This window comes from Euprymna scolopes, chromosome 18, assembly GCF_053919585.1.
Source record: "Euprymna scolopes isolate OS-2025 chromosome 18, ASM5391958v1, whole genome shotgun sequence".
NCBI lineage: Eukaryota > Metazoa > Mollusca > Cephalopoda > Sepiida > Sepiolidae > Euprymna > Euprymna scolopes.
The window spans coordinates 104,290,462-104,307,931 of NC_136499.1; the positions used below are offsets into that span (position 1 = coordinate 104,290,462).

A 17,470-nucleotide genomic window follows, 5' to 3' on the forward strand; every position below is an offset into this window, starting at 1 on the left:
TTTCTCATCGTGGTATCGTTATAATGTTTTGCATCAGTCAGAGAAGGTAAATGTTCAAGATGCATGCTGGTTAAAAAACACAAGGTAAACGTTGTACGAAAACAATTCTTTCAAACAGATTTTTATTCTGAAATCGTGTTTCGACAACGAATTATAAAACGGACAAAGTACTTGATGTTTAACTTTTAAAGGGATTTCAGTTTTTTACCTTCCGCAACTATCGCTAATGCCCGGCTAGCTCAGTCGGTAGAGCGTGAGACTCTTTATCTGGGTGTCGTGGGTTCGAGCCCTACGTCGGGCTAAGTATTGTTGTGTCACTTTTATGATTAACTGTTCATTACCAGACATGTAAAATATTTTCAAGTTTTGTTAGAATATCAACTCAACGTCATTGTGTGGAATAGTCCGTAAGCAACGAAAGCGTCGGTGGTGTAACGGTTAGCATGGTTGCCTTCCAAGCAGTCGATCCGGGTTCGATTCCCGGCCGACGCATCAATGTTTTTCATCGTGGTATCGTTATAATGTTTTGCATCAGTCAGAGAAGGTAAATGTTCAAGATGCATGCTGGTTAAAAAACACAAGGTAAACGTTGTACGAAAACAATTCTTTCCAACAGATTTTTATTCTGAAATCGTGTTTCGACAACGAATTATAAAACGGACAAAGTACTTGATGTTTAACTTTTAAAGGGATTTCAGTTTTTTACCTTCCGCAACTATCGCTAATGCCCGGCTAGCTCAGTCGGTAGAGCACGAGACTCTTAATCTCGGAGTCGTGGGTTCGAGCCCCACGTCGGGCTAAGTATTGTTGTGTCACTTTTATGATTAACTGTTCATTACCAGACATGTAAAATATTTTCAAGTTTTGTTAGAATATCAACTCAACGTCATTGTGTGGAATAGTCCGTAAGCAACGAAAGCGTCGGTGGTGTAACGGTTAGCATGGTTGCCTTCCAAGCAGTCGATCCGGGTTCGATTCCCGGCCGACGCATCAATGTTTTTCATCGTGGTATCGTTATAATGTTTTGCATCAGTCAGAGAAGGTAAATGTTAAAGATGCATGCTGGTTAAAAAACACAAGGTAAACGTTGTACGAAAACAATTCTTTCAAACAGATTTTTATTCTGAAATCGTGTTTCGACAACGAATTATAAAACGGACAAAGAACTTGATGTTTAAATTTTAAAGGGATTTCAGTTTTTTACCTTCCGCAACTATCGCTAATGCCCGGCTAGCTCAGTCGGTAGAGCATGAGACTCTTAATCTTGGTGTCGTGGGTTCGAGCCCTACGTCGGGCTAAGTATTGTTGTGTCACTTTAATGATTAACTGTTCATTACCAGACATGTAAAATATTTTCAAGTTTTGTTAGAATATCAACTCAACGTCATTGTGTGGAATAGTCCGTAAGCAACGAAAGCGTCGGTGGTGTAACGGTTAGCATGGTTGCCTTCCAAGCAGTCGATCCGGGTTCGATTCCCGGCCGACGCATCAAGGTTTTTCATCGTGGTATCGTTATAATGTTTTGCATCAGTCAGAGAAGGTAAATGTTCAAGATGCATGCTGGTTAAAAAACACAAGGTAAACGTTGTACGAACACAATTCTTTCAAACAGATTTTTATTCTGAAATCGTGTTTCGACAACGAATTATAAAACGGACAAAGTACTTGATGTTTAACTTTTAAAGGGATTTCAGTTTTTTACCTTCCGCAACTATCGCTAATGCCCGGCTAGCTCAGTCGGTAGAGCACGAGACTCTTAATCTCGGAGTCGTGGGTTCGAGGCCCACGTCGGGCTAAGTATTGTTGTGTCACTTTTATGATTAATTGTTCATTACCAGACATGTAAAATATTTTCAAGTTTTGTTAGAATATCAACTCAACGTCATTGTGTGGAATAGTCCGTAAGCAACGAAAGCGTCGGTGGTGTAACGGTTAGCATGGTTTCCTTCCAAGCAGTCGATCCGGGTTCGATTCCCGGCCGACGCATCAATGTTTTTCATCGTGGTATCGTTATAATGTTTTGCATCAGTCAGAGAAGGTAAATGTTAAAGATGCATGCTGGTTAAAAAACACAAGGTAAACGTTGTACGAACACAATTCTTTCAAACAGATTTTTTTTCTGAAATCGTGTTTCGACAACGAATTATAAAACGGACAAAGTACTTGATGTTTAACTTTTTAAGAGTTTCAGTTTTTTACCTTCCGTAAATATCTCGCTAATCCCCGGCTAGCTCAGTCGGTAAAGCACGAGACTCTTAATCTCGGAGTCGTGGGTTCGAGCCCCACGTCGGGCTAAGTATTGTTGTGTCACTTTTATGATTAACTGTTCATTACCAGACATGTAAAATATTTTCAAGTTTTGTTAGAATATCAACTCAACGTCATTGTGTGGAATAGTCCGTAAGCAACGAAAGCGTCGGTGGTGTAACGGTTAGCATGGTTGCCTTCCAAGCACTCGATCCGAGTTCGATTCCCGGCCGACGAATCAATGTTTTTCATCGTGGTATCGTTATAATGTTTTGCATCAGTCAGAGAAGGTAAATGTTCAAGATGCATGCTAGTTAAAAAACACAAGGTAAACGTTGTACGAACACAATTCTTTCAAACAGATTTTTATTCTGAAATCGTGTTTCGACAACGAATTATAAAACGGACAAAGTACTTGATGTTTAACTTTTAAAGGGATTTCAGTTTTTTACCTTTTGTAAATATCGCTAATGCCCGGCTAGCTCAGTCGGTAGAGCACGAGACTCTTAATCTCGGAGTCGTGGGTTCGAGGACCACGTCGGGCTAAGTATTGTTGTGTCACTTTTATGATTAACTGTTCATTACCAGACATGTAAAATATTTTCAAGTTTTGTTAGAATATCAACTCAACGTCATTGTGTGGAATAGTCCGTAAGCAACGAAAGCGTCGGTGGTGTAACGGTTAGCATGGTTGCCTTCCAAGCAGTCGATCCGGGTTCGATTCCCGGCCGACGCATCAATGTTTTTCACCGTGGTATCGTTATAATGTTTTGCATCAGTCAGAGAAGGTAAATGTTCAAGATGCATGCTAGTTAAAAAACACAAGGAAAACGTTGTACGAAAAAAAATTCTTTCAAACAGATTTTTATTCTGAAATCGTGTTTCGACAACGAATTATAAAACGGACAAAGTACTTGATGTTTAACTTTTAAAGGGATTTCAGTTTTTTACCTTTTGTAAATATCGCAAATGCCCGGCTAGCTCAGTCGGTAAAGCACGAGTATCTTAATCTCGGAGTCGTGGGTTCGAGCCCTACGTCGGGCTAAGTATTGTTGTGTCACTTTTATGATTAACTGTTCATTACCAGACATGTAAAATATTTTCAAGTTTGGTTAGAATATCAACTCAACGTCATTGTGTGGAATAGTCCGTAAGCAACGAAAGCGTCGGTGGTGTAACGGTTAGCATGGTTGCCTTCCAAGCAGTCGATCCGGGTTCGATTCCCGGCCGACGCATCAATGTTTTTCATCGTGGTATCGTTATAATGTTTTGCATCAGTCAGAGAAGGTAAATGTTCAAGATGCATGCTGGTTAAAAAACACAAGGTAAACGTTGTACGAAAACAATTCTTTCAAACAGATTTTTATTCTGAAATCGTGTTTCGACAACGAATTATAAAACGGACAAAGTACTTGATGTTTAACTTTTAAAGGGATTTCAGTTTTTTACCTTCCGCAACTATCGCTAATGCCCGGCTAGCTCAGTCGGTAGAGCGTGAGACTCTTAATCTGGGTGTCGTGGGTTCGAGCCCTACGTCGGGCTAAGTATTGTTGTGTCACTTTTATGATTAACTGTTCATTACCAGACATGTAAAATATTTTCAAGTTTTGTTAGAATATCAACTCAACGTCATTGTGTGGAACAGTCCGTAAGCAACGAAAGCGTCGGTGGTGTAACGGTTAGCATGGTTGCCTTCCAAGCAGTCGATCCGGGTTCGATTCCCGGCCGACGCATCAATGTTTTTCATCGTGGTATCGTTATAATGTTTTGCATCAGTCAGAGAAGGTAAATGTTCAAGATGCATGCTGGTTAAAAAACACAAGGTAAACGTTGTACGAACACAATTCTTTCAAACAGATTTTTATTCTGAAATCGTGTTTCGACAACGAATTATAAAACGGACAAAGTACTTGATGTTTAACTTTTAAAGGGATTTCAGTTTTTTACCTTCCGCAACTATCGCAAATGCCCGGCTAGCTCAGTCGGTAGAGCACGAGACTCTTAATCTCGGAGTCATGGGCTCGAGCCCCACGTCGGGCTAAGTATTGTTGTGTCACTTTTATGATTAACTGTTCATTACCAGACATGTAAAATATTTTCAAGTTTTGTTAGAATATCAACTCAACGTCATTGTGTGGAATAGTCCGTAAGCAACGAAAGCGTCGGTGGTGTAACGGTTAGCATGGTTGCCTTCCACGCAGTCGATCGGCGTTCGATTCCCGGCCGACGCATCAATGTTTTTCATCGTGGTATCGTTATAATGTTTTGCATCAGTCAGAGAAGGTAAATGTTCAAGATGCATGCTGGTTAAAAAACACAAGGTAAACGTTGTACGAAAACAATTCTTTCAAACAGATTTTTATTCTGAAATCGTGTTTCGACAACGAATTATAAAACGGACAAAGTACTTGATGTTTAACTTTTTAAGAGTTTCAGTTTTTTACCTTCCGTGAATATCTCGCTAATGCCCGGCTAGCTCAGTCGGTAGAGCACGAGACTCTTAATCTCGGAGTCGTGGGTTCGAGCCCCACGTCGGGCTAAGTATTGTTGTGTCACTTTTATGATTAACTGTTCATTACCAGACATGTAAAATATTTTCAAGTTTTGTTAGAATATCAACTCAACGTCATTGTGTGGAATAGTCCGTAAGCAACGAAAGCGTCGGTGGTGTAACGGTTAGCATGGTTGCCTTCCAAGCAGTCGATCCGGGTTCGATTCCCGGCCGACGCATCAATGTTTTTCATCGTGGTATCGTTATAATGTTTTGCATCAGTCAGAGAAGGTAAATGTTAAAGATGCATGCTGGTTAAAAAACACAAGGTAAACGTTGTACGAAAACAATTCTTTCAAACAGATTTTTATTCTGAAATCGTGTTTCGACAACGAATTATAAAACGGACAAAGAACTTGATGTTTAAATTTTAAAGGGATTTCAGTTTTTTACCTTCCGCAACTATCGCTAATGCCCGGCTAGCTCAGTCGGTAGAGCATGAGACTCTTAATCTTGGTGTCGTGGGTTCGAGCCCTACGTCGGGCTAAGTATTGTTGTGTCACTTTAATGATTAACTGTTCATTACCAGACATGTAAAATATTTTCAAGTTTTGTTAGAATATCAACTCAACGTCATTGTGTGGAATAGTCCGTAAGCAACGAAAGCGTCGGTGGTGTAACGGTTAGCATGGTTGCCTTCCAAGCAGTCGATCCGGGTTCGATTCCCGGCCGACGCATCAAGGTTTTTCATCGTGGTATCGTTATAATGTTTTGCATCAGTCAGAGAAGGTAAATGTTCAAGATGCATGCTGGTTAAAAAACACAAGGTAAACGTTGTACGAACACAATTCTTTCAAACAGATTTTTATTCTGAAATCGTGTTTCGACAACGAATTATAAAACGGACAAAGTACTTGATGTTTAACTTTTAAAGGGATTTCAGTTTTTTACCTTCCGCAACTATCGCTAATGCCCGGCTAGCTCAGTCGGTAGAGCACGAGACTCTTAATCTCGGAGTCGTGGGTTCGAGGCCCACGTCGGGCTAAGTATTGTTGTGTCACTTTTATGATTAACTGTTCATTACCAGACATGTAAAATATTTTCAAGTTTTGTTAGAATATCAACTCAACGTCATTGTGTGGAATAGTCCGTAAGCAACGAAAGCGTCGGTGGTGTAACGGTTAGCATGGTTGCCTTCCAAGCAGTCGATCCGGGTTCGATTCCCGGCCGACGCATCAATGTTTTTCATCGTGGTATCGTTATAATGTTTTGCATCAGTCAGAGAAGGTAAATGTTCAAGATGCATGCTAGTTAAAAAACACAAGGAAAACGTTGTACGAAAAAAAATTCTTTCAAACAGATTTTCATTCTGAAATCGTGTTTCGACAACGAATTATAAAACGGACAAAGTACTTGATGTTTAACTTTTAAAGGGATTTCAGTTTTTTACCTTTTGAAAATATCGCAAATGCCCGGCTAGCTCAGTCGGTAGAGCACGAGTATCTTAATCTCGGAGTCGTGGGTTCGAGGCCCACGTCGGGCTAAGTATTGTTGTGTCACTTTTATGATTAACTGTTCATTACCAGACATGTAAAATATTTTCAAGTTTGGTTAGAATATCAACTCAACGTCATTGTGTGGAATAGTCCGTAAGCAACGAAAGCGTCGGTGGTGTAACGGTTAGCATGGTTGCCTTCCAAGCAGTCGATCCGGGTTCGATTCCCGGCCGACGCATCAATTTTTCTCATCGTGGTATCGTTATAATGTTTTGCATCAGTCAGAGAAGGTAAATGTTCAAGATGCATGCTGGTTAAAAAACACAAGGTAAACGTTGTACGAAAACAATTCTTTCAAACAGATTTTTATTCTGAAATCGTGTTTCGACAACGAATTATAAAACGGACAAAGTACTTGATGTTTAACTTTTAAAGGGATTTCAGTTTTTTACCTTCCGCAACTATCGCTAATGCCCGGCTAGCTCAGTCGGTAGAGCGTGAGACTCTTTATCTGGGTGTCGTGGGTTCGAGCCCTACGTCGGGCTAAGTATTGTTGTGTCACTTTTATGATTAACTGTTCATTACCAGACATGTAAAATATTTTCAAGTTTTGTTAGAATATCAACTCAACGTCATTGTGTGGAATAGTCCGTAAGCAACGAAAGCGTCGGTGGTGTAACGGTTAGCATGGTTGCCTTCCAAGCAGTCGATCCGGGTTCGATTCCCGGCCGACGCATCAATGTTTTTCATCGTGGTATCGTTATAATGTTTTGCATCAGTCAGAGAAGGTAAATGTTCAAGATGCATGCTGGTTAAAAAACACAAGGTAAACGTTGTACGAAAACAATTCTTTCCAACAGATTTTTATTCTGAAATCGTGTTTCGACAACGAATTATAAAACGGACAAAGAACTTGATGTTTAAATTTTAAAGGGATTTCAGTTTTTTACCTTCCGCAACTATCGCTAATGCCCGGCTAGCTCAGTCGGTAGAGCATGAGACTCTTAATCTTGGTGTCGTGGGTTCGAGCCCTACGTCGGGCTAAGTATTGTTGTGTCACTTTAATGATTAACTGTTCATTACCAGACATGTAAAATATTTTCAAGTTTTGTTAGAATATCAACTCAACGTCATTGTGTGGAATAGTCCGTAAGCAACGAAAGCGTCGGTGGTGTAACGGTTAGCATGGTTGCCTTCCAAGCAGTCGATCCGGGTTCGATTCCCGGCCGACGCATCAACGTTTTTCATCGTGGTATCGTTATAATGTTTTGCATCAGTCAGAGAAGGTAAATGTTCAAGATGCATGCTGGTTAAAAAACACAAGGTAAACGTTGTACGAACACAATTCTTTCAAACAGATTTTTATTCTGAAATCGTGTTTCGACAACGAATTATAAAACGGACAAAGTACTTGATGTTTAACTTTTAAAGGGATTTCAGTTTTTTACCTTCCGCAACTATCGCTAATGCCCGGCTAGCTCAGTCGGTAGAGCACGAGACTCTTAATCTCGGAGTCGTGGGTTCGAGGCCCACGTCGGGCTAAGTATTGTTGTGTCACTTTTATGATTAACTGTTCATTACCAGACATGTAAAATATTTTCAAGTTTTGTTAGAATATCAACTCAACGTCATTGTGTGGAATAGTCCGTAAGCAACGAAAGCGTCGGTGGTGTAACGGTTAGCATGGTTGCCTTCCAAGCAGTCGATCCGGGTTCGATTCCCGGCCGACGCATCAATGTTTTTCATCGTGGTATCGTTATAATGTTTTGCATCAGTCAGAGAAGGTAAATGTTCAAGATGCATGCTAGTTAAAAAACACAAGGAAAACGTTGTACGAAAAAAAATTCTTTCAAACAGATTTTTATTCTGAAATCGTGTTTCGACAACGAATTATAAAACGGACAAAGTACTTGATGTTTAACTTTTAAAGGGATTTCAGTTTTTTACCTTTTGAAAATATCGCAAATGCCCGGCTAGCTCAGTCGGTAGAGCACGAGTATCTTAATCTCGGAGTCGTGGGTTCGAGGCCCACGTCGGGCTAAGTATTGTTGTGTCACTTTTATGATTAACTGTTCATTACCAGACATGTAAAATATTTTCAAGTTTGGTTAGAATATCAACTCAACGTCATTGTGTGGAATAGTCCGTAAGCAACGAAAGCGTCGGTGGTGTAACGGTTAGCATGGTTGCCTTCCAAGCAGTCGATCCGGGTTCGATTCCCGGCCGACGCATCAATTTTTCTCATCGTGGTATCGTTATAATGTTTTGCATCAGTCAGAGAAGGTAAATGTTCAAGATGCATGCTGGTTAAAAAACACAAGGTAAACGTTGTACGAAAACAATTCTTTCAAACAGATTTTTATTCTGAAATCGTGTTTCGACAACGAATTATAAAACGGACAAAGTACTTGATGTTTAACTTTTAAAGGGATTTCAGTTTTTTACCTTCCGCAACTATCGCTAATGCCCGGCTAGCTCAGTCGGTAGAGCGTGAGACTCTTTATCTGGGTGTCGTGGGTTCGAGCCCTACGTCGGGCTAAGTATTGTTGTGTCACTTTTATGATTAACTGTTCATTACCAGACATGTAAAATATTTTCAAGTTTTGTTAGAATATCAACTCAACGTCATTGTGTGGAATAGTCCGTAAGCAACGAAAGCGTCGGTGGTGTAACGGTTAGCATGGTTGCCTTCCAAGCAGTCGATCCGGGTTCGATTCCCGGCCGACGCATCAATGTTTTTCATCGTGGTATCGTTATAATGTTTTGCATCAGTCAGAGAAGGTAAATGTTCAAGATGCATGCTGGTTAAAAAACACAAGGTAAACGTTGTACGAAAACAATTCTTTCCAACAGATTTTTATTCTGAAATCGTGTTTCGACAACGAATTATAAAACGGACAAAGTACTTGATGTTTAACTTTTAAAGGGATTTCAGTTTTTTACCTTCCGCAACTATCGCTAATGCCCGGCTAGCTCAGTCGGTAGAGCACGAGACTCTTAATCTCGGAGTCGTGGGTTCGAGCCCCACGTCGGGCTAAGTATTGTTGTGTCACTTTTATGATTAACTGTTCATTACCAGACATGTAAAATATTTTCAAGTTTTGTTAGAATATCAACTCAACGTCATTGTGTGGAATAGTCCGTAAGCAACGAAAGCGTCGGTGGTGTAACGGTTAGCATGGTTGCCTTCCAAGCAGTCGATCCGGGTTCGATTCCCGGCCGACGCATCAATGTTTTTCATCGTGGTATCGTTATAATGTTTTGCATCAGTCAGAGAAGGTAAATGTTAAAGATGCATGCTGGTTAAAAAACACAAGGTAAACGTTGTACGAAAACAATTCTTTCAAACAGATTTTTATTCTGAAATCGTGTTTCGACAACGAATTATAAAACGGACAAAGAACTTGATGTTTAAATTTTAAAGGGATTTCAGTTTTTTACCTTCCGCAACTATCGCTAATGCCCGGCTAGCTCAGTCGGTAGAGCATGAGACTCTTAATCTTGGTGTCGTGGGTTCGAGCCCTACGTCGGGCTAAGTATTGTTGTGTCACTTTAATGATTAACTGTTCATTACCAGACATGTAAAATATTTTCAAGTTTTGTTAGAATATCAACTCAACGTCATTGTGTGGAATAGTCCGTAAGCAACGAAAGCGTCGGTGGTGTAACGGTTAGCATGGTTGCCTTCCAAGCAGTCGATCCGGGTTCGATTCCCGGCCGACGCATCAAGGTTTTTCATCGTGGTATCGTTATAATGTTTTGCATCAGTCAGAGAAGGTAAATGTTCAAGATGCATGCTGGTTAAAAAACACAAGGTAAACGTTGTACGAACACAATTCTTTCAAACAGATTTTTATTCTGAAATCGTGTTTCGACAACGAATTATAAAACGGACAAAGTACTTGATGTTTAACTTTTAAAGGGATTTCAGTTTTTTACCTTCCGCAACTATCGCTAATGCCCGGCTAGCTCAGTCGGTAGAGCACGAGACTCTTAATCTCGGAGTCGTGGGTTCGAGGCCCACGTCGGGCTAAGTATTGTTGTGTCACTTTTATGATTAACTGTTCATTACCAGACATGTAAAATATTTTCAAGTTTTGTTAGAATATCAACTCAACGTCATTGTGTGGAATAGTCCGTAAGCAACGAAAGCGTCGGTGGTGTAACGGTTAGCATGGTTGCCTTCCAAGCAGTCGATCCGGGTTCGATTCCCGGCCGACGCATCAATGTTTTTCATCGTGGTATCGTTATAATGTTTTGCATCAGTCAGAGAAGGTAAATGTTAAAGATGCATGCTGGTTAAAAAACACAAGGTAAACGTTGTACGAACACAATTCTTTCAAACAGATTTTTTTTCTGAAATCGTGTTTCGACAACGAATTATAAAACGGACAAAGTACTTGATGTTTAACTTTTTAAGAGTTTCAGTTTTTTACCTTCCGTAAATATCTCGCTAATCCCCGGCTAGCTCAGTCGGTAAAGCACGAGACTCTTAATCTCGGAGTCGTGGGTTCGAGCCCCACGTCGGGCTAAGTATTGTTGTGTCACTTTTATGATTAACTGTTCATTACCAGACATGTAAAATATTTTCAAGTTTTGTTAGAATATCAACTCAACGTCATTGTGTGGAATAGTCCGTAAGCAACGAAAGCGTCGGTGGTGTAACGGTTAGCATGGTTGCCTTCCAAGCACTCGATCCGAGTTCGATTCCCGGCCGACGAATCAATGTTTTTCATCGTGGTATCGTTATAATGTTTTGCATCAGTCAGAGAAGGTAAATGTTCAAGATGCATGCTAGTTAAAAAACACAAGGTAAACGTTGTACGAACACAATTCTTTCAAACAGATTTTTATTCTGAAATCGTGTTTCGACAACGAATTATAAAACGGACAAAGTACTTGATGTTTAACTTTTAAAGGGATTTCAGTTTTTTACCTTTTGTAAATATCGCTAATGCCCGGCTAGCTCAGTCGGTAGAGCACGAGACTCTTAATCTCGGAGTCGTGGGTTCGAGGACCACGTCGGGCTAAGTATTGTTGTGTCACTTTTATGATTAACTGTTCATTACCAGACATGTAAAATATTTTCAAGTTTTGTTAGAATATCAACTCAACGTCATTGTGTGGAATAGTCCGTAAGCAACGAAAGCGTCGGTGGTGTAACGGTTAGCATGGTTGCCTTCCAAGCAGTCGATCCGGGTTCGATTCCCGGCCGACGCATCAATGTTTTTCACCGTGGTATCGTTATAATGTTTTGCATCAGTCAGAGAAGGTAAATGTTCAAGATGCATGCTAGTTAAAAAACACAAGGAAAACGTTGTACGAAAAAAAATTCTTTCAAACAGATTTTTATTCTGAAATCGTGTTTCGACAACGAATTATAAAACGGACAAAGTACTTGATGTTTAACTTTTAAAGGGATTTCAGTTTTTTACCTTTTGTAAATATCGCAAATGCCCGGCTAGCTCAGTCGGTAAAGCACGAGTATCTTAATCTCGGAGTCGTGGGTTCGAGCCCTACGTCGGGCTAAGTATTGTTGTGTCACTTTTATGATTAACTGTTCATTACCAGACATGTAAAATATTTTCAAGTTTGGTTAGAATATCAACTCAACGTCATTGTGTGGAATAGTCCGTAAGCAACGAAAGCGTCGGTGGTGTAACGGTTAGCATGGTTGCCTTCCAAGCAGTCGATCCGGGTTCGATTCCCGGCCGACGCATCAATGTTTTTCATCGTGGTATCGTTATAATGTTTTGCATCAGTCAGAGAAGGTAAATGTTCAAGATGCATGCTGGTTAAAAAACACAAGGTAAACGTTGTACGAAAACAATTCTTTCAAACAGATTTTTATTCTGAAATCGTGTTTCGACAACGAATTATAAAACGGACAAAGTACTTGATGTTTAACTTTTAAAGGGATTTCAGTTTTTTACCTTCCGCAACTATCGCTAATGCCCGGCTAGCTCAGTCGGTAGAGCGTGAGACTCTTAATCTGGGTGTCGTGGGTTCGAGCCCTACGTCGGGCTAAGTATTGTTGTGTCACTTTTATGATTAACTGTTCATTACCAGACATGTAAAATATTTTCAAGTTTTGTTAGAATATCAACTCAACGTCATTGTGTGGAACAGTCCGTAAGCAACGAAAGCGTCGGTGGTGTAACGGTTAGCATGGTTGCCTTCCAAGCAGTCGATCCGGGTTCGATTCCCGGCCGACGCATCAATGTTTTTCATCGTGGTATCGTTATAATGTTTTGCATCAGTCAGAGAAGGTAAATGTTCAAGATGCATGCTGGTTAAAAAACACAAGGTAAACGTTGTACGAACACAATTCTTTCAAACAGATTTTTATTCTGAAATCGTGTTTCGACAACGAATTATAAAACGGACAAAGTACTTGATGTTTAACTTTTAAAGGGATTTCAGTTTTTTACCTTCCGCAACTATCGCAAATGCCCGGCTAGCTCAGTCGGTAGAGCACGAGACTCTTAATCTCGGAGTCATGGGCTCGAGCCCCACGTCGGGCTAAGTATTGTTGTGTCACTTTTATGATTAACTGTTCATTACCAGACATGTAAAATATTTTCAAGTTTTGTTAGAATATCAACTCAACGTCATTGTGTGGAATAGTCCGTAAGCAACGAAAGCGTCGGTGGTGTAACGGTTAGCATGGTTGCCTTCCACGCAGTCGATCGGCGTTCGATTCCCGGCCGACGCATCAATGTTTTTCATCGTGGTATCGTTATAATGTTTTGCATCAGTCAGAGAAGGTAAATGTTCAAGATGCATGCTGGTTAAAAAACACAAGGTAAACGTTGTACGAAAACAATTCTTTCAAACAGATTTTTATTCTGAAATCGTGTTTCGACAACGAATTATAAAACGGACAAAGTACTTGATGTTTAACTTTTTAAGAGTTTCAGTTTTTTACCTTCCGTGAATATCTCGCTAATGCCCGGCTAGCTCAGTCGGTAGAGCACGAGACTCTTAATCTCGGAGTCGTGGGTTCGAGCCCCACGTCGGGCTAAGTATTGTTGTGTCACTTTTATGATTAACTGTTCATTACCAGACATGTAAAATATTTTCAAGTTTTGTTAGAATATCAACTCAACGTCATTGTGTGGAATAGTCCGTAAGCAACGAAAGCGTCGGTGGTGTAACGGTTAGCATGGTTGCCTTCCACGCAGTCGATCGGCGTTCGATTCCCGGCCGACGCATCAATGTTTTTCATCGTGGTATCGTTATAATGTTTTGCATCAGTCAGAGAAGGTAAATGTTCAAGATGCATGCTGGTTAAAAAACACAAGGTAAACGTTGTACGAAAAAAAATTCTTTCAAGCAGATTTTTTTTCTGAAATCGTGTTTCGACAACGAATTATAAAACGGACAAAGTACTTGATGTTTAACTTTTTAAGAGTTTCAGTTTTTTACCTTCCGTGAATATCTCGCTAATGCCCGGCTAGCTCAGTCGGTAGAGCACGAGACTCTTAATCTCGGAGTCGTGGGTTCGAGCCCCACGTCGGGCTAAGTATTGTTGTGTCACTTTTATGATTAACTGTTCATTACCAGACATGTAAAATATTTTCAAGTTTTGTTAGAATATCAACTCAACGTCATTGTGTGGAATAGTCCGTAAGCAACGAAAGCGTCGGTGGTGTAACGGTTAGCATGGTTGCCTTCCAAGCAGTCGATCCGGGTTCGATTCCCGGCCGACGCATCAATGTTTTTCATCGTGGTATCGTTATAATGTTTTGCATCAGTCAGAGAAGGTAAATGTTAAAGATGCATGCTGGTTAAAAAACACAATGTAAACGTTGTACGAAAACAATTCTTTCAAACAGATTTTTATTCTGAAATCGTGTTTCGACAACGAATTATAAAACGGACAAAGTACTTGATGTTTAACTTTTAAAGGGATTTCAGTTTTTTACCTTCCGCAACTATCGCTAATGCCCGGCTAGCTCAGTCGGTAGAGCGTGAGACTCTTTATCTGGGTGTCGTGGGTTCGAGCCCTACGTCGGGCTAAGTATTGTTGTGTCACTTTTATGATTAACTGTTCATTACCAGACATGTAAAATATTTTCAAGTTTTGTTAGAATATCAACTCAACGTCATTGTGTGGAATAGTCCGTAAGCAACGAAAGCGTCGGTGGTGTAACGGTTAGCATGGTTGCCTTCCAAGCAGTCGATCCGGGTTCGATTCCCGGCCGACGCATCAATGTTTTTCATCGTGGTATCGTTATAATGTTTTGCATCAGTCAGAGAAGGTAAATGTTCAAGATGCATGCTGGTTAAAAAACACAAGGTAAACGTTGTACGAAAACAATTCTTTCCAACAGATTTTTATTCTGAAATCGTGTTTCGACAACGAATTATAAAACGGACAAAGAACTTGATGTTTAAATTTTAAAGGGATTTCAGTTTTTTACCTTCCGCAACTATCGCTAATGCCCGGCTAGCTCAGTCGGTAGAGCATGAGACTCTTAATCTTGGTGTCGTGGGTTCGAGCCCTACGTCGGGCTAAGTATTGTTGTGTCACTTTAATGATTAACTGTTCATTACCAGACATGTAAAATATTTTCAAGTTTTGTTAGAATATCAACTCAACGTCATTGTGTGGAATAGTCCGTAAGCAACGAAAGCGTCGGTGGTGTAACGGTTAGCATGGTTGCCTTCCAAGCAGTCGATCCGGGTTCGATTCCCGGCCGACGCATCAACGTTTTTCATCGTGGTATCGTTATAATGTTTTGCATCAGTCAGAGAAGGTAAATGTTCAAGATGCATGCTGGTTAAAAAACACAAGGTAAACGTTGTACGAACACAATTCTTTCAAACAGATTTTTATTCTGAAATCGTGTTTCGACAACGAATTATAAAACGGACAAAGTACTTGATGTTTAACTTTTAAAGGGATTTCAGTTTTTTACCTTCCGCAACTATCGCTAATGCCCGGCTAGCTCAGTCGGTAGAGCACGAGACTCTTAATCTCGGAGTCGTGGGTTCGAGGCCCACGTCGGGCTAAGTATTGTTGTGTCACTTTTATGATTAACTATTCATTACCAGACATGTAAAATATTTTCAAGTTTTGTTAGAATATCAACTCAACGTCATTGTGTGGAATAGTCCGTAAGCAACGAAAGCGTCGGTGGTGTAACGGTTAGCATGGTTGCCTTCCAAGCAGTCGATCCGGGTTCGATTCCCGGCCGACGCATCAATGTTTTTCATCGTGGTATCGTTATAATGTTTTGCATCAGTCAGAGAAGGTAAATGTTCAAGATGCATGCTAGTTAAAAAACACAAGGAAAACGTTGTACGAAAAAAAATTCTTTCAAACAGATTTTTATTCTGAAATCGTGTTTCGACAACGAATTATAAAACGGACAAAGTACTTGATGTTTAACTTTTAAAGGGATTTCAGTTTTTTACCTTTTGAAAATATCGCAAATGCCCTGCTAGCTCAGTCGGTAGAGCACGAGTATCTTAATCTCGGAGTCGTGGGTTCGAGGCCCACGTCGGGCTAAGTATTGTTGTGTCACTTTTATGATTAACTGTTCATTACCAGACATGTAAAATATTTTCAAGTTTGGTTAGAATATCAACTCAACGTCATTGTGTGGAATAGTCCGTAAGCAACGAAAGCGTCGGTGGTGTAACGGTTAGCATGGTTGCCTTCCAAGCAGTCGATCCGGGTTCGATTCCCGGCCGACGCATCAATTTTTCTCATCGTGGTATCGTTATAATGTTTTGCATCAGTCAGAGAAGGTAAATGTTCAAGATGCATGCTGGTTAAAAAACACAAGGTAAACGTTGTACGAAAACAATTCTTTCAAACAGATTTTTATTCTGAAATCGTGTTTCGACAACGAATTATAAAACGGACAAAGTACTTGATGTTTAACTTTTAAAGGGATTTCAGTTTTTTACCTTCCGCAACTATCGCTAATGCCCGGCTAGCTCAGTCGGTAGAGCGTGAGACTCTTTATCTGGGTGTCGTGGGTTCGAGCCCTACGTCGGGCTAAGTATTGTTGTGTCACTTTTATGATTAACTGTTCATTACCAGACATGTAAAATATTTTCAAGTTTTGTTAGAATATCAACTCAACGTCATTGTGTGGAATAGTCCGTAAGCAACGAAAGCGTCGGTGGTGTAACGGTTAGCATGGTTGCCTTCCAAGCAGTCGATCCGGGTTCGATTCCCGGCCGACGCATCAATGTTTTTCATCGTGGTATCGTTATAATGTTTTGCATCAGTCAGAGAAGGTAAATGTTCAAGATGCATGCTGGTTAAAAAACACAAGGTAAACGTTGTACGAAAACAATTCTTTCCAACAGATTTTTATTCTGAAATCGTGTTTCGACAACGAATTATAAAACGGACAAAGTACTTGATGTTTAACTTTTAAAGGGATTTCAGTTTTTTACCTTCCGCAACTATCGCTAATGCCCGGCTAGCTCAGTCGGTAGAGCACGAGACTCTTAATCTCGGAGTCGTGGGTTCGAGCCCCACGTCGGGCTAAGTATTGTTGTGTCACTTTTATGATTAACTGTTCATTACCAGACATGTAAAGTATTTTCAAGTTTTGTTAGAATATCAACTCAACGTCATTGTGTGGAATAGTCCGTAAGCAACGAAAGCGTCGGTGGTGTAACGGTTAGCATGGTTGCCTTCCAAGCAGTCGATCCGGGTTCGATTCCCGGCCGACGCATCAATGTTTTTCATCGTGGTATCGTTATAATGTTTTGCATCAGTCAGAGAAGGTAAATGTTAAAGATGCATGCTGGTTAAAAAACACAAGGTAAACGTTGTACGAAAACAATTCTTTCAAACAGATTTTTATTCTGAAATCGTGTTTCGACAACGAATTATAAAACGGACAAAGAACTTGATGTTTAAATTTTAAAGGGATTTCAGTTTTTTACCTTCCGCAACTATCGCTAATGCCCGGCTAGCTCAGTCGGTAGAGCATGAGACTCTTAATCTTGGTGTCGTGGGTTCGAGCCCTACGTCGGGCTAAGTATTGTTGTGTCACTTTAATGATTAACTGTTCATTACCAGACATGTAAAATATTTTCAAGTTTTGTTAGAATATCAACTCAACGTCATTGTGTGGAATAGTCCGTAAGCAACGAAAGCGTCGGTGGTGTAACGGTTAGCATGGTTGCCTTCCAAGCAGTCGATCCGGGTTCGATTCCCGGCCGACGCATCAAGGTTTTTCATCGTGGTATCGTTATAATGTTT

General features: G+C 40.3%; 64 non-coding genes across 64 annotated transcripts; all 64 read left to right on the forward strand.

The window, feature by feature from the left end:
* Positions 1–228: 228 nt before the first annotated feature.
* Trnak-cuu (transfer RNA lysine (anticodon CUU)) lies at positions 229–301 on the forward strand. Its single transcript has one exon. It is a non-coding gene; the product is annotated as a tRNA-Lys (tRNA).
* Positions 302–420: 119 nt separating this feature from the next.
* On the forward strand, positions 421–492 carry Trnag-ucc (transfer RNA glycine (anticodon UCC)). The gene has a single exon. It is a non-coding gene; the product is annotated as a tRNA-Gly (tRNA).
* Positions 493–726: 234 nt separating this feature from the next.
* Trnak-cuu (transfer RNA lysine (anticodon CUU)) lies at positions 727–799 on the forward strand. The gene has a single exon. It is a non-coding gene; the product is annotated as a tRNA-Lys (tRNA).
* Positions 800–918: 119 nt separating this feature from the next.
* Trnag-ucc (transfer RNA glycine (anticodon UCC)) lies at positions 919–990 on the forward strand. Its single transcript has one exon. It is a non-coding gene; the product is annotated as a tRNA-Gly (tRNA).
* Positions 991–1,224: 234 nt separating this feature from the next.
* Trnak-cuu (transfer RNA lysine (anticodon CUU)) lies at positions 1,225–1,297 on the forward strand. The gene has a single exon. It is a non-coding gene; the product is annotated as a tRNA-Lys (tRNA).
* Positions 1,298–1,416: 119 nt separating this feature from the next.
* Trnag-ucc (transfer RNA glycine (anticodon UCC)) lies at positions 1,417–1,488 on the forward strand. Its single transcript has one exon. It is a non-coding gene; the product is annotated as a tRNA-Gly (tRNA).
* A 234-nt stretch (positions 1,489–1,722) lies between these two features.
* Positions 1,723–1,795, forward strand: Trnak-cuu (transfer RNA lysine (anticodon CUU)). The gene has a single exon. It is a non-coding gene; the product is annotated as a tRNA-Lys (tRNA).
* A 119-nt stretch (positions 1,796–1,914) lies between these two features.
* On the forward strand, positions 1,915–1,986 carry Trnag-ucc (transfer RNA glycine (anticodon UCC)). The gene has a single exon. It is a non-coding gene; the product is annotated as a tRNA-Gly (tRNA).
* Positions 1,987–2,221: 235 nt separating this feature from the next.
* Trnak-cuu (transfer RNA lysine (anticodon CUU)) lies at positions 2,222–2,294 on the forward strand. The gene has a single exon. It is a non-coding gene; the product is annotated as a tRNA-Lys (tRNA).
* A 425-nt stretch (positions 2,295–2,719) lies between these two features.
* Positions 2,720–2,792, forward strand: Trnak-cuu (transfer RNA lysine (anticodon CUU)). The gene has a single exon. It is a non-coding gene; the product is annotated as a tRNA-Lys (tRNA).
* Positions 2,793–2,911: 119 nt separating this feature from the next.
* Positions 2,912–2,983, forward strand: Trnag-ucc (transfer RNA glycine (anticodon UCC)). The gene has a single exon. It is a non-coding gene; the product is annotated as a tRNA-Gly (tRNA).
* Positions 2,984–3,218: 235 nt separating this feature from the next.
* On the forward strand, positions 3,219–3,291 carry Trnak-cuu (transfer RNA lysine (anticodon CUU)). The gene has a single exon. It is a non-coding gene; the product is annotated as a tRNA-Lys (tRNA).
* A 119-nt stretch (positions 3,292–3,410) lies between these two features.
* On the forward strand, positions 3,411–3,482 carry Trnag-ucc (transfer RNA glycine (anticodon UCC)). The gene has a single exon. It is a non-coding gene; the product is annotated as a tRNA-Gly (tRNA).
* Positions 3,483–3,716: 234 nt separating this feature from the next.
* Positions 3,717–3,789, forward strand: Trnak-cuu (transfer RNA lysine (anticodon CUU)). Its single transcript has one exon. It is a non-coding gene; the product is annotated as a tRNA-Lys (tRNA).
* A 119-nt stretch (positions 3,790–3,908) lies between these two features.
* Trnag-ucc (transfer RNA glycine (anticodon UCC)) lies at positions 3,909–3,980 on the forward strand. Its single transcript has one exon. It is a non-coding gene; the product is annotated as a tRNA-Gly (tRNA).
* Positions 3,981–4,214: 234 nt separating this feature from the next.
* On the forward strand, positions 4,215–4,287 carry Trnak-cuu (transfer RNA lysine (anticodon CUU)). The gene has a single exon. It is a non-coding gene; the product is annotated as a tRNA-Lys (tRNA).
* A 426-nt stretch (positions 4,288–4,713) lies between these two features.
* Trnak-cuu (transfer RNA lysine (anticodon CUU)) lies at positions 4,714–4,786 on the forward strand. Its single transcript has one exon. It is a non-coding gene; the product is annotated as a tRNA-Lys (tRNA).
* Positions 4,787–4,905: 119 nt separating this feature from the next.
* On the forward strand, positions 4,906–4,977 carry Trnag-ucc (transfer RNA glycine (anticodon UCC)). Its single transcript has one exon. It is a non-coding gene; the product is annotated as a tRNA-Gly (tRNA).
* Positions 4,978–5,211: 234 nt separating this feature from the next.
* Positions 5,212–5,284, forward strand: Trnak-cuu (transfer RNA lysine (anticodon CUU)). Its single transcript has one exon. It is a non-coding gene; the product is annotated as a tRNA-Lys (tRNA).
* A 119-nt stretch (positions 5,285–5,403) lies between these two features.
* Positions 5,404–5,475, forward strand: Trnag-ucc (transfer RNA glycine (anticodon UCC)). The gene has a single exon. It is a non-coding gene; the product is annotated as a tRNA-Gly (tRNA).
* A 234-nt stretch (positions 5,476–5,709) lies between these two features.
* Positions 5,710–5,782, forward strand: Trnak-cuu (transfer RNA lysine (anticodon CUU)). The gene has a single exon. It is a non-coding gene; the product is annotated as a tRNA-Lys (tRNA).
* A 119-nt stretch (positions 5,783–5,901) lies between these two features.
* On the forward strand, positions 5,902–5,973 carry Trnag-ucc (transfer RNA glycine (anticodon UCC)). The gene has a single exon. It is a non-coding gene; the product is annotated as a tRNA-Gly (tRNA).
* Positions 5,974–6,208: 235 nt separating this feature from the next.
* Positions 6,209–6,281, forward strand: Trnak-cuu (transfer RNA lysine (anticodon CUU)). Its single transcript has one exon. It is a non-coding gene; the product is annotated as a tRNA-Lys (tRNA).
* A 119-nt stretch (positions 6,282–6,400) lies between these two features.
* On the forward strand, positions 6,401–6,472 carry Trnag-ucc (transfer RNA glycine (anticodon UCC)). The gene has a single exon. It is a non-coding gene; the product is annotated as a tRNA-Gly (tRNA).
* Positions 6,473–6,706: 234 nt separating this feature from the next.
* Positions 6,707–6,779, forward strand: Trnak-cuu (transfer RNA lysine (anticodon CUU)). The gene has a single exon. It is a non-coding gene; the product is annotated as a tRNA-Lys (tRNA).
* A 119-nt stretch (positions 6,780–6,898) lies between these two features.
* Positions 6,899–6,970, forward strand: Trnag-ucc (transfer RNA glycine (anticodon UCC)). The gene has a single exon. It is a non-coding gene; the product is annotated as a tRNA-Gly (tRNA).
* A 234-nt stretch (positions 6,971–7,204) lies between these two features.
* Positions 7,205–7,277, forward strand: Trnak-cuu (transfer RNA lysine (anticodon CUU)). The gene has a single exon. It is a non-coding gene; the product is annotated as a tRNA-Lys (tRNA).
* A 119-nt stretch (positions 7,278–7,396) lies between these two features.
* Positions 7,397–7,468, forward strand: Trnag-ucc (transfer RNA glycine (anticodon UCC)). Its single transcript has one exon. It is a non-coding gene; the product is annotated as a tRNA-Gly (tRNA).
* A 234-nt stretch (positions 7,469–7,702) lies between these two features.
* On the forward strand, positions 7,703–7,775 carry Trnak-cuu (transfer RNA lysine (anticodon CUU)). The gene has a single exon. It is a non-coding gene; the product is annotated as a tRNA-Lys (tRNA).
* A 119-nt stretch (positions 7,776–7,894) lies between these two features.
* Positions 7,895–7,966, forward strand: Trnag-ucc (transfer RNA glycine (anticodon UCC)). The gene has a single exon. It is a non-coding gene; the product is annotated as a tRNA-Gly (tRNA).
* Positions 7,967–8,201: 235 nt separating this feature from the next.
* Positions 8,202–8,274, forward strand: Trnak-cuu (transfer RNA lysine (anticodon CUU)). Its single transcript has one exon. It is a non-coding gene; the product is annotated as a tRNA-Lys (tRNA).
* Positions 8,275–8,393: 119 nt separating this feature from the next.
* Positions 8,394–8,465, forward strand: Trnag-ucc (transfer RNA glycine (anticodon UCC)). Its single transcript has one exon. It is a non-coding gene; the product is annotated as a tRNA-Gly (tRNA).
* A 234-nt stretch (positions 8,466–8,699) lies between these two features.
* Trnak-cuu (transfer RNA lysine (anticodon CUU)) lies at positions 8,700–8,772 on the forward strand. Its single transcript has one exon. It is a non-coding gene; the product is annotated as a tRNA-Lys (tRNA).
* Positions 8,773–8,891: 119 nt separating this feature from the next.
* Trnag-ucc (transfer RNA glycine (anticodon UCC)) lies at positions 8,892–8,963 on the forward strand. The gene has a single exon. It is a non-coding gene; the product is annotated as a tRNA-Gly (tRNA).
* A 234-nt stretch (positions 8,964–9,197) lies between these two features.
* Positions 9,198–9,270, forward strand: Trnak-cuu (transfer RNA lysine (anticodon CUU)). Its single transcript has one exon. It is a non-coding gene; the product is annotated as a tRNA-Lys (tRNA).
* A 119-nt stretch (positions 9,271–9,389) lies between these two features.
* Trnag-ucc (transfer RNA glycine (anticodon UCC)) lies at positions 9,390–9,461 on the forward strand. Its single transcript has one exon. It is a non-coding gene; the product is annotated as a tRNA-Gly (tRNA).
* Positions 9,462–9,695: 234 nt separating this feature from the next.
* Positions 9,696–9,768, forward strand: Trnak-cuu (transfer RNA lysine (anticodon CUU)). The gene has a single exon. It is a non-coding gene; the product is annotated as a tRNA-Lys (tRNA).
* A 119-nt stretch (positions 9,769–9,887) lies between these two features.
* On the forward strand, positions 9,888–9,959 carry Trnag-ucc (transfer RNA glycine (anticodon UCC)). The gene has a single exon. It is a non-coding gene; the product is annotated as a tRNA-Gly (tRNA).
* A 234-nt stretch (positions 9,960–10,193) lies between these two features.
* Positions 10,194–10,266, forward strand: Trnak-cuu (transfer RNA lysine (anticodon CUU)). The gene has a single exon. It is a non-coding gene; the product is annotated as a tRNA-Lys (tRNA).
* A 119-nt stretch (positions 10,267–10,385) lies between these two features.
* Positions 10,386–10,457, forward strand: Trnag-ucc (transfer RNA glycine (anticodon UCC)). The gene has a single exon. It is a non-coding gene; the product is annotated as a tRNA-Gly (tRNA).
* A 235-nt stretch (positions 10,458–10,692) lies between these two features.
* Trnak-cuu (transfer RNA lysine (anticodon CUU)) lies at positions 10,693–10,765 on the forward strand. The gene has a single exon. It is a non-coding gene; the product is annotated as a tRNA-Lys (tRNA).
* Positions 10,766–11,190: 425 nt separating this feature from the next.
* Positions 11,191–11,263, forward strand: Trnak-cuu (transfer RNA lysine (anticodon CUU)). The gene has a single exon. It is a non-coding gene; the product is annotated as a tRNA-Lys (tRNA).
* A 119-nt stretch (positions 11,264–11,382) lies between these two features.
* Trnag-ucc (transfer RNA glycine (anticodon UCC)) lies at positions 11,383–11,454 on the forward strand. The gene has a single exon. It is a non-coding gene; the product is annotated as a tRNA-Gly (tRNA).
* A 235-nt stretch (positions 11,455–11,689) lies between these two features.
* On the forward strand, positions 11,690–11,762 carry Trnak-cuu (transfer RNA lysine (anticodon CUU)). The gene has a single exon. It is a non-coding gene; the product is annotated as a tRNA-Lys (tRNA).
* Positions 11,763–11,881: 119 nt separating this feature from the next.
* On the forward strand, positions 11,882–11,953 carry Trnag-ucc (transfer RNA glycine (anticodon UCC)). The gene has a single exon. It is a non-coding gene; the product is annotated as a tRNA-Gly (tRNA).
* A 234-nt stretch (positions 11,954–12,187) lies between these two features.
* Trnak-cuu (transfer RNA lysine (anticodon CUU)) lies at positions 12,188–12,260 on the forward strand. Its single transcript has one exon. It is a non-coding gene; the product is annotated as a tRNA-Lys (tRNA).
* Positions 12,261–12,379: 119 nt separating this feature from the next.
* On the forward strand, positions 12,380–12,451 carry Trnag-ucc (transfer RNA glycine (anticodon UCC)). The gene has a single exon. It is a non-coding gene; the product is annotated as a tRNA-Gly (tRNA).
* Positions 12,452–12,685: 234 nt separating this feature from the next.
* Positions 12,686–12,758, forward strand: Trnak-cuu (transfer RNA lysine (anticodon CUU)). The gene has a single exon. It is a non-coding gene; the product is annotated as a tRNA-Lys (tRNA).
* A 426-nt stretch (positions 12,759–13,184) lies between these two features.
* Trnak-cuu (transfer RNA lysine (anticodon CUU)) lies at positions 13,185–13,257 on the forward strand. Its single transcript has one exon. It is a non-coding gene; the product is annotated as a tRNA-Lys (tRNA).
* A 427-nt stretch (positions 13,258–13,684) lies between these two features.
* Positions 13,685–13,757, forward strand: Trnak-cuu (transfer RNA lysine (anticodon CUU)). The gene has a single exon. It is a non-coding gene; the product is annotated as a tRNA-Lys (tRNA).
* A 119-nt stretch (positions 13,758–13,876) lies between these two features.
* Positions 13,877–13,948, forward strand: Trnag-ucc (transfer RNA glycine (anticodon UCC)). Its single transcript has one exon. It is a non-coding gene; the product is annotated as a tRNA-Gly (tRNA).
* Positions 13,949–14,182: 234 nt separating this feature from the next.
* On the forward strand, positions 14,183–14,255 carry Trnak-cuu (transfer RNA lysine (anticodon CUU)). The gene has a single exon. It is a non-coding gene; the product is annotated as a tRNA-Lys (tRNA).
* Positions 14,256–14,374: 119 nt separating this feature from the next.
* Positions 14,375–14,446, forward strand: Trnag-ucc (transfer RNA glycine (anticodon UCC)). The gene has a single exon. It is a non-coding gene; the product is annotated as a tRNA-Gly (tRNA).
* A 234-nt stretch (positions 14,447–14,680) lies between these two features.
* Positions 14,681–14,753, forward strand: Trnak-cuu (transfer RNA lysine (anticodon CUU)). Its single transcript has one exon. It is a non-coding gene; the product is annotated as a tRNA-Lys (tRNA).
* Positions 14,754–14,872: 119 nt separating this feature from the next.
* Positions 14,873–14,944, forward strand: Trnag-ucc (transfer RNA glycine (anticodon UCC)). Its single transcript has one exon. It is a non-coding gene; the product is annotated as a tRNA-Gly (tRNA).
* Positions 14,945–15,178: 234 nt separating this feature from the next.
* Positions 15,179–15,251, forward strand: Trnak-cuu (transfer RNA lysine (anticodon CUU)). Its single transcript has one exon. It is a non-coding gene; the product is annotated as a tRNA-Lys (tRNA).
* A 119-nt stretch (positions 15,252–15,370) lies between these two features.
* On the forward strand, positions 15,371–15,442 carry Trnag-ucc (transfer RNA glycine (anticodon UCC)). The gene has a single exon. It is a non-coding gene; the product is annotated as a tRNA-Gly (tRNA).
* A 427-nt stretch (positions 15,443–15,869) lies between these two features.
* On the forward strand, positions 15,870–15,941 carry Trnag-ucc (transfer RNA glycine (anticodon UCC)). Its single transcript has one exon. It is a non-coding gene; the product is annotated as a tRNA-Gly (tRNA).
* A 234-nt stretch (positions 15,942–16,175) lies between these two features.
* Positions 16,176–16,248, forward strand: Trnak-cuu (transfer RNA lysine (anticodon CUU)). Its single transcript has one exon. It is a non-coding gene; the product is annotated as a tRNA-Lys (tRNA).
* A 119-nt stretch (positions 16,249–16,367) lies between these two features.
* On the forward strand, positions 16,368–16,439 carry Trnag-ucc (transfer RNA glycine (anticodon UCC)). Its single transcript has one exon. It is a non-coding gene; the product is annotated as a tRNA-Gly (tRNA).
* Positions 16,440–16,673: 234 nt separating this feature from the next.
* On the forward strand, positions 16,674–16,746 carry Trnak-cuu (transfer RNA lysine (anticodon CUU)). The gene has a single exon. It is a non-coding gene; the product is annotated as a tRNA-Lys (tRNA).
* A 119-nt stretch (positions 16,747–16,865) lies between these two features.
* Trnag-ucc (transfer RNA glycine (anticodon UCC)) lies at positions 16,866–16,937 on the forward strand. Its single transcript has one exon. It is a non-coding gene; the product is annotated as a tRNA-Gly (tRNA).
* Positions 16,938–17,171: 234 nt separating this feature from the next.
* Positions 17,172–17,244, forward strand: Trnak-cuu (transfer RNA lysine (anticodon CUU)). The gene has a single exon. It is a non-coding gene; the product is annotated as a tRNA-Lys (tRNA).
* Positions 17,245–17,363: 119 nt separating this feature from the next.
* Positions 17,364–17,435, forward strand: Trnag-ucc (transfer RNA glycine (anticodon UCC)). Its single transcript has one exon. It is a non-coding gene; the product is annotated as a tRNA-Gly (tRNA).
* Positions 17,436–17,470: the final 35 nt, after the last annotated feature.